Source organism: Callithrix jacchus, chromosome 14, assembly GCF_049354715.1.
Source record: "Callithrix jacchus isolate 240 chromosome 14, calJac240_pri, whole genome shotgun sequence".
Taxonomy (NCBI): Eukaryota; Metazoa; Chordata; class Mammalia; order Primates; family Cebidae; genus Callithrix; species Callithrix jacchus.
The window spans coordinates 67,077,216-67,092,819 of NC_133515.1; the positions used below are offsets into that span (position 1 = coordinate 67,077,216).

Here is a 15,604-nt window from a genome sequence, read left to right on the forward strand (position 1 = left end):
CATGAACTCATGGAGAACCAGGATGGCCACCTTGTCCTTCCTGAGTCCTTAAGCTTTTATTATTAAAAGTTCTGCATTCCACAACTCATCATGGAAAAGATAAAATGATCCAAATTGAATACATTGGTGTGGTAACTTTTAAATTACTAAAATAGTTTATAACCAATGTTTGGCCCCATATTCCTGGGAAAACAATGAAAGCTGCAAGTACATTTGATCACCTGGTGGGCCATTTAACATTTTATAAAGGGATTTCATTCCATGGTTATTTTCATTGCTTGTTTTCTGGTTGTATAAAAGCTTTCCCATGCAAGAGGGCTGATGTTATAACAGTAGATTATGTTACAGTATAATTTCACCAGGTAAAGAAAGCGCTAAGGCCCTAAGATTTGGTCATACTGACACCTAAGTGAGAACTTGACCAAAAGGGGATTTTTAAAACAAAGTTCTGAGAGGCCCTTGTTTTGGACTAAGCTCATGCACTAGGTTCCAACAAACCAAATCAAACCAAAATGAAGTCATTTGTCCTAAGACTTGAAGGAAACACATAGATTCTGGAACAGACCAGGTTTTAGTTTTTTCTCCTGTAAGTCTCTATAACAAACATACCTGAGAGCATAGGTATCTACCCACTTATTAAATCTTTTGACCAAATTCATTTTATTTTGCCTAGAGACCATCAAGCTTCAGTTGATCAAGCAACAAAGGTTCCACCCAGTTCCAGGTGAAGACACCACCCCTAGCCATCAAAAAACTACCCTGCATCTACTAGATAGATAAGGGCAAGGGTTCTGTGATCCCCAATAAGTAGTGACTTCACCCCAAGCCAGCATAAAGCAGTTACAGAAGAAAGACCATCAGTCCCTCTGCCTCCCATAAATATTTATGGGGATCACATTTCTCAGGGTGCAAATGAGGCAGGAAAATAGGGCCTGGAAGCAGGGATCTTAATGCGGATTCACACTTCAGCTGTGATAGGAAATATCTCCTCTATAGGGTGTATGCCTAGTAAATGGCTTTACAACTTTATTTCATTCTCTTTATTTACATAGCGCACATCCCAAGTAACCAATGGAATCCTCTAGAGGGTATTTAAACTCCCAGAACTCTGTAACAGGGCCTTTGAGCCCCTATGCTCAGCCCGCTTCCATGCTGTGGAGTGTACTTTGATTTTCAGTAAGTCCCTTCATTCCTTCCTTGCTTTGTTTATGCGTTTTGTTTAATTCTTTGTTCAAGATGCCAAGAACCTGGACACCCACCACTGGCAACAGAGGCAGGGCTTGAAGGGGACACATCAAAGAGTCTAGGGAATGAAATGAAGATCAAAGGTGGCAAACTGAAGGAGGGGCAGAGGCAGTGAGAAGGAAGATGCTTGGAGGAGCCAATGTGAGGAGTTTCCCAAAGAGGCCAATTAAGCTCCAAATTATCTTCAGCAAAATCACTTCAACAAGAAGAGGCAGACAGAGTCAGCAGAGCCTGGACAGCAGAGGTTCAAGATGGGGGTTGTAGTCAACTGAGAAGTTGCCGTGGGAGAAATAGGATCAAATAGAACAAAGAGGCCTTAAAAATATCTCCTATCAAGCTGTGAAGATCAGCCCACAATTTGGCCAACTTCTGACCATAGAGCTCCTTTTAAATAAATCTTTTTAAATGTCTTATTATTGTCAGAGGCATTTGAACCAGAGCAACTCCATCTTGAATTGGGGCTGGGTAAAGTGAGGCTGAGACCTGCTGGGCTGCATTCCCAAGAGGTTAAGGCATTCTTAGTTACAGGATGAGATAGGAGGTCAGCACAAGATACAGGTCATAAAGACCTTGCTGATAAAACAGATTGTAGTAAAGAAGCCAGCCCAAACCCACCAAAATCAAGAGGCAACAAGAGTTACCTCTGGCTGCCCTCATTGTTACACTCCCACCAGCACCGGGACAGTACACAAATGCCATGGCTTTTTGGACCTACGTGCTCTAAAGAGGGGAGGCATGAATAATCCACCCCTTGTTTAGCATATAATCAAGAAATAACCATAAAAATGGGCAACCAGCAGCCCTGGGGGTGCTGCTGTCTCTGCGGAGTAGCCATTCTTTTATTCCTTTCCTTCTTAATACACTTGCTTCGACTTTACTGTATGGATTTGACTTGAATTTTTTCTTGTGTGAGATCCAAGAACGCTCTCTTGGGGTCTGGATCGGAACCACTTTCTGGTAATATTATCATGTTTCATTCCAATCAAATAGTGAATATTCCTGGCAGTATTAAACTCATTTAAACCAAACTTTTAACCAAAGATATACCTATTAAGTGATTCAACCAAAGCCAAAAAGCCTTTAATGGCTTATGAAATTTGCAGATGGCCTGGACTATAGAAGGAAAATAAAATGAAATAAAATAGAACAGGATGTAGTTTAAATAATAAGCATAACATAAGTAGTGGTTAACTAAATGTAAAGGCCATTTAAGAGTTGTATAAAGGCTAAGGAATTTAAGTAACCCCTCCCTAGCGAAGCTGCAAGCTTGTCTTGCATTCTAGACTAGGTTGTAAGCTGTATTTAGTAAAAGCAAAGGCAAAGCAGACCCGGCACCACCCTCTCTCTACATAGAGCACCAGAGTGTAGAGAGCCAGAGTGTAGAGAGCCAGAGTAGCCCAACCCCTCTGGGGGAATCAGCAGCAAGGCTGCTGTAAACTTTGGGTAAACTCTAGAGAAGCAAAACCATATAGGGGAATGTGTATTTCTCAGAGAAGAGCAGAGAGGCCTAGAAAAAGATAACCAGCTCTCACTGACCTTGCTGTAAGATAGTTGTTAGCTGAAGTATGAGAGAGATAACCACAGGCTGTTCTAAATAACTGCACCCTCCTTCTGCTATATGCTTTGTGAACATATAAAATAAAGTACTCTGAGGCAGGTTCGGGGCCAAATAGACTGACATCATCAGCTTTTTGGACTGCCTGGCCCAGCTCTCTGTTTGTTTGTATGTCTTTCTTTCTCCCCCGCCATTCCCTCTTAGGTCTTTGAACCCTTGTGCAGCGCAGGATGCAGCACACACCAGACCAGAGCACATATTTAGGTCTGCAGCCCATGCAAACTTCTGCATTTCCTGTTCTTCTGATCTCCCTGGGTGTCCTCCCCCTATCTTTCCATCCCCTACCTCAGGTGCAGGGTTATAGAATTAAATGACCACGAAGCCCAACATTGTAAAACTTGATTGACTGTCTTTGTCTGAAACTGGCTTCCTGCCTTGTTTTCCCACCTCAAACTGCGTGTAAGCTAAACTGCATTCTTTGTTGGGGTCGGTGGCCATTTTAGGCATGAGCCTGTGGCTGGCCTGGGCCCCGAATTAAAGTTCTCTTTGGTTTCCATCAGTCTCTTTGTCTTCTTAAGCTGGAGTTTTGCTACATAACAAGACAAAATAGGGCCAGTAAGTCCTGAAGGAAAGGAAGTTCATGCTTACATGCCTGAGATAAGAACTGTTTCTAACAACTTTCTGAAAACCCCACAAGAAATTCTCACCCATTTATTTTCTGCTTTTGTAAGACTTATTACTAGGCATTCTTTAGGCCTAGGGCAATTCAGACTAGATGGTCTCAGAACACTTGCCCAGTAGCTAATGGACTGACGATTCTGGCTTTGAACCTCTGGAACCAATGAACTCTGTTTCTACGCAGCTTATGTAAATCTTTTTGCTAAGAAAGCTAAAAGCACCATTTATCCTTCCCTTACTGAATTCACGGGTAGCTTGCCATTTCGTGCATTCTAGACTATAATCCTTATTTCTGTTCCCAAGTAAATCCAGCCTATTTAGAGATAATTTTCTGTAAGGTCTTTTTTTTAGGTTGACAGGTTTAACCACAGACTCAAGAGGTACCTCCAAAGAGGGTACAAAGATGCAGCCCTCCCAAGATCCAGAGTCACCTCCAAAGATAGCTAAAAGAAAGGCAGACTTAGAAAACTCTCCTGAGAGCTGCCAATAGCTAGTAGGACAATAGCTGCAAACGGGATGCAACCTACGCTGTCTGTCATATTGTTATGGGCCCCTGACCTGACAGTTGGCCACCTGCATTCACAGGCCTGATACCCTGAATGACCTGACAGACAAAAGACAAACCAAATTCCCAGGACACAAAATGAGACAAACGGAAATGCTGTTAACTATCCCTGGGAAGAAAAGAATTCATCCCAATGGGTATCACCAGGCCAAATTTAACCAGAGCTACAATCCAAAATAACTAATTCTTATAAATAGCCTTTTATTTTCCCTGCTAATCTGAATTTGGAAAGGGACAAAGAGAAATGTTTATCTTTCTCTATCAACCAGGCACTAGAAAGCCACAAAACCAGAAGAGCTGACTTTGGTAAGAAGCCTTACCCTTTGCTGGCTTCTGCCAGTAGGCTATTGAGACAGAAATATTGGATAAAGTCTTATTGAAAGCCAACTGTGAGGATCAGCGCAGCAAGACACACCAAGAAAGCTAAAAGGAAGACAGACTTAGACAGCTCTCCTGAGAGCGGCCAATAGCCAATGGGACTATTGCATGTTCCAACGCCTGTTACAAATTGGAATGCTTTTGTAAGAAAGCTTAAGAAAAGGGAGGGAGACTCCACATATTGGAGTTGTCCTTTTTCATTGGAAGGCACCATATGGAGATTATAATCATTGGCTGCAGATTACAACATACAGGCTAAAATGTTCTATGTGCAAGACAATTACTAAAACTTCATGATTCAGAAACAAATCAGTGTCCTTTTCAGTGTCAGTAGGTTACATATTGGCCAGTACATCATCCATTTGAGGAACTCATTATGTGATTTCAGGGACTCATGGTAAGATTCTGTACTCTGGCTGGGCACCATGGTTCATGCCTGTAAGCACTTTGGGAAGCCAATCCCTTGATCCCAGGAGTTCGAGACCAGCCTGGGCAACATGGCAAAACCCCATCTCCACAAAAAATATAAAAATTAGCCAGGTGTGGTGGGGCATACCTGTAGTCCCACCTACTTGGGAGACAGAGGTAGGAGCATTGTTTGAGCCTGGGAGGTGGAAGTTGCAGTGAGCTGAGATTATACCACTTCCCTCCAGCCTGGGTAATAGAGCAAGACCCTTATCAAAAAAAAAAAAAGATTCTTTCCTCAGGGACAGAATGTAAGCCACCAAGCAACAGCCCTTCCCAAGGTGGGCTAATTTGGAAGCCTGCCAAATGTGATCCATAGGTTATCACTTCCCCCTTTTGATCAAATATCTTCCCATGGAAGCACTGATGATTAACCTATGCTTAGGTTAGAGTGACAGATGTTCTTCTCTTGACTTGGGGAAAGGTCATTCCTGGGAAGTCCACATCCCTCAGCAGGGGAAAGAACCTTGTTACTACAGGTGGGCCAGATTACAAGCAACATAGAGTAGGTCATGACACAAGGGTACATGCTATTCTCCTGAATAATGAATCATTCCCAGTCACTAAATGACCACTAGTGTGGTCTTAGCCATTGGTGAATAGTTTCCAACTTCTGGAGAAGTCAGGTAGAGAGAAACATAAATGCTTCAATTTTGTTCACAAAAGTATACATTACCCAATTGCTATAAGATATAAATAGCTAAGGAAAAAAAAGCTACCTTGACTTCGGAAAATAAGTTATAAAAATAATCAGCAATGTTTTAAACAAATCATAAAAATCATTGTAATCCTCAATCAGTTCAGTCCCACGTAATTTTTGTTCTGATTGATGTTAGTTACATAAGCAATCTTCATGACTGCATCATGTTTTTATTAGCGTTCTGAAAGTTTTCCTTTTTTATTTTTAAGACAAAGTTTCACTCTGTCATTCAGGCTGGAGTGCAATGACACGATATCAGCTCACTGCAACCTCTGCCTCCTGGGTTCAAGCGATTCTTCTGCCTCAACCTCCTGAGTAGCTGGGATTACAGGCACATGCCACCATGCCTGGATAATTTTTGCATTTTTTAGTAGAGATGGGGTTTCATGCTGTTGACCAGTCTGGTCTCAAACTCCTGACCTCAGGTGATCCACCCATCTTGGCCTCCCAAAGTGCTGGGATTACAGAGGTGAGCCACCTTGCCTGGCCTTTCTGAAAGTTTTTCTTTAGTCCATTGAGCTTAAAGTTATCAGAAATCTATGTTCAGGAATACCTGTTAGAGTATTCTTCACGAAAAGCAATTTAGGACTATAGATCACTGCAAATGCTTTTAGAGAAGCATTTAAAACAATATAGCATGAATGACAGGCCGGGCATGGTGGCTCACACCTGTAATCCCAGCCCTTTGGGAGGCTGAGGCAGGTAGACGACTTGAGGCCAGTTTGAGACCAGCCTGGAAAACATGGTGAAACCCTGTCTCTACTAAAATACAAAAATTAGCCAGGTTTGGTGGCACGTGCATCTAATCCTAGCTGAGGCACAAGAATCTGTTGAATCTGGGAGGCGGAGGTTGCAGTGAGCCAAGATTTCACCACTGTACTCCAGCCTAGGCAACAGTGAGACTCTGTCTCAAAAAATAAAATTAAAAAAAAAAAAAAAGCCATGGATAACAACAATTTAAAATAGCCATGTTTAAATATGATGAAAATTTTTAATTGACAAATTTAGTGATTTTTATTACATGCAGCATTTTAAGATAACAGAATTATGACTGATCACATCACATTAGGATCATCAGACTTTTATAAATTTAATATAATCATTAGAATATTCACATTAATAACTTGTCCATACAAATATAACTTTAGAAAAAATTTAACATAGCAAAATTATGACTGATAACATTTTAGATTTTTATAAATTTATATAATTTGGGGAACATTTATATCAATAAATGTAACTGAAAGAAGATCTAGCATCATTTATCATTTGACAATTCCTCCCATACAATTTACCTTAGTCAGGCATGGTGGCAGGTCTGTGGTCCTAGCTACTTGAGAGGTTGAGGTAGAAGGATCACTTGAGCCCAGGAGGCAGAGGTTGCAGTGAGCTGAGATCTCTCCACTGCACTCCAGCCTGGGTGACAGAGCCATCTCTTATCTTAAAAAAAGAAAAAAGAAAAAGAAAAAAAAATCTGTATCCTATACAATTTACCAAATAGGTCAAATCATTTAATAACTCTAGAGGATGAGAAATACATTCTTTGAGGATTTCCAGGGGCCTAACTTGAAAATCTCAAAGTTAATTTTAGGCTAAAAAGACCTAATTTAGTATTTTGATCCCAGGGAAACCTACCAAAGATGTCAAAAGGTTCAAAACACTTGATCAAAACAGAATCCCAGGACATTATAAAATAATACTTATTTGTTTAACCAGAGCGATCATGAAAAGACCTCAAAAGCAATATAGAAAGTTACACGGATGTAAAAACCTTAACCCTTTTAAAGGTCAGTTTTTCTAAGTACTCAAAAATCTAATAAAGACAATGCCGGAATTATCTTGATAAGATGGAAAATCTGTATGTGTGTGTTTAGGCCAGTTACCAAAAAGGTAAAGAACCTCCTGTACTGTGACTGCTTCTCCTCATGGGAAGCCCATTTAGATAACTGGGAAGTCAAATCTGGTGAAAAAGGTATTTGAATTTAATTAGACAAAGGAATTGTGTGTCTAGGGTTATGTGTACACAATACATTAAGGAATGTAAACAAGAACGCTAGTACCTTGAGGAGGGGAATAATCACTCTTACTAACAGCATGAGAAGCCCCCTGATTACATGGAACAATTCGAACATATCAGGAAAATCCCAAATAACAGAATTAAGTTATACTGGAAGAAAACATTGCTTTTTCTAGACCTTCAAGATAAAACATTTCAGTGTCAGGCCACAACAGCAGTGTTAGAGTCAGAGGGAAACAAGTTATAGGAGTTGACAAAAATAAGGAAACAGTTATCCCAGCCAAGCAAAAAGGTAGACCGTTTCAAAAGGAAACAGAACAGAAGGCAATATGCAGTGAGGTACAGTAAGAGCTGAACTTCTGAGATATAAATCTGATGCACTGGGTTGTGCATGCAGTTAGCCCTAGGGAAACCATTAAATGAGGGATGGGGTCTTCATTACCTCCCTGCACTGAGGCTCTTGGGTCCACTGAACATTTGTCTCCATCCCAAATCTAGAGGCATACTTGCTGGACAGAACCCTGTACAATCAAATGATATTCTGCCTGCCCTGTGCAGTGGCTCAGGCCTGTATTCCGTGGCAGGGGGAATCACCTGAGGTTGGGAGTTCAAGACCAGCCTGACCAACATGTTGAAACCCAATCTCTACTAGAAATACAAAAATTAGCTAGGTGTGGTGGCATGCACCTGTAATTCCAGCTACTCAGGAGGCTGAGGCACGAGAGTCAGAGGTAGAAGCAGAAGACTACGGTTGCAGTGAGCCGAGATCATACCACTGCACTCCAGCCCAGGTGACAGAGTGAGAAGCTATCTCAGAAGAAAAAAAAAATGATCTTCTGCCTGATCCAAGCTGAATCCTCCCCAGTTACAGCCCTACTCTCAGTTTCTAGCTCCGTGGGATGGAGCCAAGGCCTTGAGGCAAAGGCTACCAACATGTAGGGTCTCCTCACGGTACACTCCTTCATCTGACCACAGTGTGCATTTATAGTCTGGGTCACCCCAGATGTACCCCTAGAAGCACTAATGGTAAGGACTGTCACAACCAGGCCTTGCTCTAGGCTACAAAGTTACACCTTGAGGACAACCACCAATCAAGATGCTGGAAAGGATCTACCTGGCTCTTAGAGGACACTGCCACCAGCTTCAGGGCACCCACATGTGCTGCAGAGGTAGTGCCAAAAAGGCTTTGCCCTGGCCCTGGAGCCTTCCCTCAGGGCTCTCTCTGCTCCTCTCTGTGCTAGGTCTCTCTAACCAGATTCTCTCACGACTGATGTCAGGCTGGGACTGGAGGTCTAGGTAGGGGTGTCCCCTGCAGTTGCACTTGGGTCCAGGCAATTGTTAATCTTCAAACACATCATCATTTATTTCATGCAGGCAGGCAGGAGGGGGAGATGGTGGAGTTGGGTTTGAGGGAGTTCAGGACATGCCACCCCAGAATATGCTACGTTGGTATGCTGATTACTTGCAACCAAGGGCACATGGAAGATAGCAGATGCAGGCAGAGACGTCTGAGGTCCCCTTATCGGCCAAAAGACAGATCCTCCAAATAGAACATAATGGACATGAGTCTCCTCTCCAGGAATTTCATCAACCAGGAAAGACTGGCCCATACCACAGGACAGGAGACAACCCCAAACCAAGACAGACTTTGTCACTATCTGTCACCTACTCTCCTCAGAGTTCATCCATCTTTCCCTGAGTCACTTATTCTCCTCTAAGTTGCCTACATTGCCCTTTCCCTCTCCTCTGAGAAGAGGGTACATATAAGCTCCAATTCTGTCCCTTCTGGGAACCCCCGAGTTACCAGCAGCAGAAAAGGCTCTGCAGGCCAGGGTAGGAGGATAGCATGAAAATCAGGAACCACAGCAGTTCCTTGGTTTCCATTTCTCAAACTCTGCTGTTTGAAAGCAGAAAAGAAAGAAATGTATGCATGTGCACATATGTGGGTATTCATACCTAACACGTGGACTCCAGATCGGGGGAAAGGGGCTACGCTAACAGGAATGTCTGCCTATGTGGGCTCTCAAGTGGGGGCAGTGTGGAAACAGTGTCTCCTTTCTGGCTGTCATTTACCCAACAGTCCATGGAAGTCAGAGGGAGAGAGCAAATGTTTGGGAGACTTGAGTTCTAGCCCCACTGGTTCCCTTAACTAGCTGAGGCTTTGGGGCAAAACATTTGACCTCCCTGGGAGTCACCAGGTTTCGCCGTTCCTCTGTTCATGATTCTGAGACTCACTCAGGAGTGACTTCAGTGGGATGCACCATCTTTCAGAAAGGACCCTGCCTAAGGACTTGGAAGGTTTATGTTGTCTGTACACAGGCAGTAGGCAACACAGCTTGGACAGGTCTGAGGTCAGGACTGTCCATCTGCCCTGATGCCCTGGCAGTCCCATGGAATACGGGAGCCATGGAAGCCTCTGGGTGTGGTTGAGTTGCTGGATCCCACTTAGTGAGCCTTTGCCTGATTGCCTGGTGGGAGCAGAACTGCCTTGATCCACATGGGGCTGGGTGGAATGTGGAGATGACATTTACTGTGCCTCCACAGCTCCTCAGACCACACCTGGACCCCACTGGGCTCGGCTCCAGTACTCACTGCAGCAGGGACCCAGCTGACACTATCAGAGGAAGAAGAAACCATCTCCAGCCTCCATTCACCCTGGGATGGGGTATGTGTGGGCTGGGGAGGTAATGAGGGAGAAGGGGTCTAGAGCTCTGAGAAATTATCCAGAAAGAGCAGAGCCACTGGCAAGACAAGCCTCAGGCAAGCTTCCCTTCCTGCTGGGGTCTCAGAGGGAGATCCTGTATCCTCCACACCTGCTCAGCGGTGCAGGGGCATCAGGCAGTGCACAGCGGTCAGCAGTCAGGGCTTTGGCTCTTGCCTTTTAGTGTCTCTCCAAAGGCTCATTATACGGAAACCATAAATACTGACTTTGGCTACAAAAAAAGTAGTCTCTGAGAGCACCTGGTCATCAAATTGATCTTAAAAAGTAATCAAATTACTGATAGGCCAGGCGCAGTGGCTCACACCTGTAATCCCAGCACTTTGGGAGTCCAAGGTAGAAGGACTGCTTGAGCCTAGGAGTGAAAGATCAGCCTGGGCAATCGAGTGAGACCCTGTCTGCATGATGGCATGATGGAGTACGCCTGTAGTACCAGCTACTTGGGTGGCTGAGGTGGGAAGACAGCTTGAGCCCAGGAGGTCAAGGCTGCAATGAGCTAATTGTGCCATTGCACTCCAGCCTGGGCAACAGAGCGAGACCTTGCCTCTAAACAAAACATCACTGACCGCGAAAAATATCTGGACTTTGGCGACAGGAGAAGTACCATGGTATGCAGGGCCACAGACACAGAGAACTAGTGAAGTGACCACAACAGGTTTCTTGATGGCAAGAAAGGGGCTACCTCAGAGGCAAACTCAAGTGTGACAGGTCCCTTTGAGCCCCACAGTTCAAGGAGGAGGACACCTCCCCTAGTTCCCAGGCTCTCAACTCCTCATGCGCCAGACTGGCCACTGTTTCGGCAGTTTTGCAGCCCAGACTTCCTCTAGCATGGCCCCTCACCCTCAGGGAGAGGGGCCAGGAGCAAGGCAGAGCATGGCTAAATGCACAGAGAAGGGCCCACTCTGTGAGAGCCACAGAGTCAAGAAAGGCTTTCCCAGGAAGAGCACTGGCATTGGCCTCCAGGGACAGGTGGGATTAAATGGGGAGAGACCAGCACAACAAAAGTTTTGTTTGTTTGTTTGTTTTTGCATGCATGCAAACTACTTTGGTCAAACAAATCATGTTAGCAAAACATTTTGTGAACTGTTATTATCTGCCAGGCAGTGTGCTAAGTACTTTATATAAGTTGTTTCATTGGTTCTCACAACATTCTGAGGTAGGAGTGATTCCTTTTTTACCAATGAGGGAACAGAGGCCCAGAGAAGTTTGTCCAAGGCTACACAGCTAATAAGCAGTACAGCCAGGACTTGAAGTCCAGTCCCTCATGACACGGCTCATACTCTTAATGTCTCAGTCACATGTGAGAGTAGTGGAGTGGATGCTCCATTCCTGTGCCCTATACTTCTGTGAGTCCCCCAAGAAGGGCACAGAGGGCTCTCTGGGCTGCAGGGCTGCTGAGAGGTGATGAAGGCCACACCTCAGCTTCCAGCCAGGCCTGCACCTCCAGATCGGAGACATTTGGGCCTCAGTCTTGTTGCTGAGCCTCCAGGAAAGTGGGTCCACAATTTCAAAGCAGGTCCTGCAGACATAGTTATTCTGCAATGAAAGGATTCCACAGCCAAATGAACTTGGCAACACTAGTTTGAACAAAGCTCATTACTTCCCATAGGACTTCCCAGAACCTGCATCTGCTAACGGGCCTTGTCAATCTCCAAGAGGACACAAAATAGTGTATTTCCTTACCTCCTCCGACCACCAGAGCCCTTCAAGCCATGTCTGTTCCTTTGGTGTACTTATTTCCTTTGGTTCTGCCTTTGAGCGGTACGTCAGCCCCCTTGGTAATTACAATCAGCTGTAGGTGTGCTGGGGCGGGAGGATCACTTTAAAGCCAAAACCTTAAAGGGAAACCAGGCCCCCTGGGAAGATGTCATGCTGGCAGTAGTGGCCACAGGACCACCTGGGAGTCTCTTCATTGCACTGTTCCTCTGGTACCAGCACCCCTTCTCCAGCCTTCTGGTGTCAGACCTCAGTCAGGTCAGTCCTGATGTGTGCTCACTAACGTCTTGTCATATCTCCTAAACTGGCCCTTGGCCAGCAGCAGTGTGCAGTCATGGAGGCTCCCTCCTTGCTCCAGCCCCACTGGGGCACACCTTCCCTGCATTGCGGAAGGCCCTGCTATGAGGAGCCACACTTCAGAGAGGCCTCACCTTTGCCATTCCAGAGGTATTTGCATATTTAAACTTAGCTGGAACCTTGGACTGAGAGCCTTTACCCTCTGCAAGCAGAGCAGCAGCAGCTGGAAGGGAAAGGTGCACCTTTGCAGGTGCTCTCAAATCCTCCCTTCACAGGCAACCAGTGGTTTTCAAGCCACTTACACAGCCCTTCTCAACATGACTGTACATAAGGCATGCTTGAGAACCATTAAAACTACCACTGACCCTCTAACCACCTCGAATTAAATTAGAACCTCTGGTCCCAGGCATCAGTAGTTTGTGAAATCTCCCCAAGTGATTCTAATGTGCTGCCAGGGAGGCAAACGGCTGCTCTAAAGCCCAGTTCCACAAAGTGAAGCCTGGTCATCAGCAGCCCCCAGGTGTGGTTAGAAATGCCCCCAGGCCTACTGAATCAGAGCCTGCATTTTAATGACCCCCCCCCATGACTCATATTCCCATTAGAGTTCTAGGGTCATGTTACCATCACCTGTGTCAGCATCCAGCTGCAGTGGCAAGCTTATGGGGCCATGCCTTAACCCTTTCTTGCCCATTCGTACTGATCACCCTGGGAAGCTCGCTGGCCCTTGCTCTGTGCCTTGGTTTTCTTATCTGTTGTAAGGAACATGGCTATGCTTTGGTCAAGGATAGGCCGAGGCAGGATATTTACATCCCACGTGACTCAGTGAGTTTAGAGTGCAGGTGTGTAACTCCACTTGCTATCACAGCCATGTAGCTATAACATGGGAAAGCCATCACTTGGTTCTATGCCATTAGTCTATAAAAGGTATAATTGCCCTGTTGACACTGTGCAGGTGTGCTGGTGCCCAGAGAAAGAGCCAGAGCTGTCCACTTTTGCAGACAGATGGGAGAAGACAGGACACAGCTTGGCCCTCTGGTGCCCAGAGAGAGAAAGAGTTAAGCTGCCAACCCTGAAGGCAGGGGAGAGCCAGCTGCACAGCTGTATGTGGGAGCTGCCAGCTCAAGCAGCCCAGACAGGACAGACAGTGTGAGAAAGCTGTTGATGAGAGCTGCTGCTGAATAAAATCATTCACCTACCTACAGCCCCCTGAGTGTTCTTTCTGCTCATCCAGCCACTCCGTCTGGACCTCAACATGACCTTTGGCATAGTCATGAACCTGACATCTGTAATATATAGACGTTGAACAAAGTGAGTCCTAGCTCTGCCATCACCACCACCATCATCATCACCTCTCATTGGGGGCCTATTATGTGCAGCCAGCCTCTGAATTAGGTCTGTCCATGCTCTGCCTGAGTCTCTTCTGCTGTCCAGTGGGGACACAGGCATGCCTTGCTCAGCACTGTCCTCGTGCACAAAGCTCACGGCACCAAGGCTGAACCATGCAGTGTGAACACTGCACCCCCAGCCTGGCCCTTCCCCGTTCGCCTCATCTTTCATTCCTCTCTTTAAGGTTTCGTGTTTCTACTGAATGTCTTTGTTTCCCAGTGAATACTTTGAGAAGGACAAACAAACATAGCATGGTTTTATGATTTAAAGGGGCTACTTTGTCAGCGTAAGGGCTATGGGTTTCAAGTGGATGTGGGAACATGCTCTAGATCTCACATCCACTTGAAACCCACCTCCTTGCCATTAGTCCCATGGAAAAGAATGGCAGGAAGAGGGGATGGCCAACAATCTCCTAATGGTATGCTGATTATGAGCAACAAGTGACAATGTCAGGACAGAGCCACACAGAGGTTCCGATGTAGAGATCTCAGTAGCCCTGATTCATATAAAGCCCCCAGCATCCTTCAACAAGTAGGATAAGCTTATAACAACCCAGACCCCAAGGTGGTTGTGCAAGGTGGTTGTAGAGTTGCCTTTTTCTGCCCTACATCCAATCCAGCTTCCATAGGGTTGGAGATTCCTTCTCTAGAAGTCTTTACGGGCACATGAGAGGCTAAAAAGGCCACTCACTTTTTCCACCTCCCTGGTAGTCAGGGTGTCAGGTATGATCCAGGCCTTACTCATCAGGGATCTGGGCAGGAGGGTCATTATTTCTGGGGTAAGTGATATAGAAGAGTAGGCACAGAGGAGGCCCCTTGGGCCCACCAGGTGGCTGAGGGGGCAACGGGATGACAGTTTTCGGTGACAGGTTATCTGGCATTGACAGGTATCCAGCATGGGAGGTGGCCAGGCTGACTGTGGTAAGATCTAGTGTCCAAAGCTGTGTGGTCCTCACCTCCTCATTCCTAAGGATTGATCTGTGCTTCTGGCTGCCTTGTCTTCCCCTGGTTCCCACCTGATTTCCGAGCTTCATGCTTCAAATTTAAGGCAATTCTGTGAGCTACCCACCCCCTAAATATTTACTTGATTATTTTTTCTGCTTAAATCTGCTGAAATGAAGACTCTGACAGAAGCACACCTTAACTGAGAAAGTATATGAGAAAGCATTTTGTAAAGTACCAGGAAAATGTCAATATCCAATGCCTCCTTCTAGGCAGAAAATCCTCAGAGACACCTGCACTCCTCACCTGGCCCTGGTAGCTCCACAGCAAACCTCCTCTGCCTTCTGGGTCTGCAGGGCTAGGCCCCACAGATCTGTCTGCCCTGCTCTATTAATAAATAGAATGTGATTGCTACTAGGGGCATGGCATAAGCTCTGAACACATTTTCCTATCCATCCTCAGGTCTTGGAGAGAGGGGGCAACAGGGATGAATATACTATTTCAAGAAGGGTGAGTGACTTGCCAATATCTCATGGAGCAGAGCTGTAGCTAGGACCCAGGCTTGCAGTCCCCAGCACGAGTCCACACTGAGGGGCCTCGACACACACCTTACACAGAGGCAAGCCTTCAGCCTGTGGCAGGTTTAATAGCAGCATAAAAATTATATGGTCTTTTGAATTACATTAGAGTTAATATGCCGCAGTGGTAACTGCCACATCAAAGTGAGTTTCACATTTCCACCTGCATGCTCCATCAAGCACGTACCATCTTAAAATAAACCAGCCAAGTCCCTGGAAGCTGTGCCATTTAGTCCAGGGCCTGAGAGCCTGGAAATGTTATGACAGAGTGAGAGGAAGCCCAGATATGCCACTTCTGGCAATTGTCCTATAGAATTATTCCCACACACACACGACATGAGCATACACAGTTATTCATTGCAGC

The 15,604-nt window shown here is 45.4% G+C and overlaps 1 long non-coding RNA gene across 1 annotated transcript in view; it reads right to left on the reverse strand.

Moving 5' to 3' along the window:
* LOC144579308 (uncharacterized) overlaps positions 1-7,025 on the reverse strand; it is a 52,284-nt gene extending 45,259 nt beyond the window's left edge. The window contains exon 1 of the long non-coding RNA XR_013526628.1: positions 6,882-7,025. This is a non-coding gene — a long non-coding RNA (uncharacterized LOC144579308). The remainder of the gene's footprint in view (positions 1-6,881) is intronic.
* Positions 7,026-15,604: the final 8,579 nt, after the last annotated feature.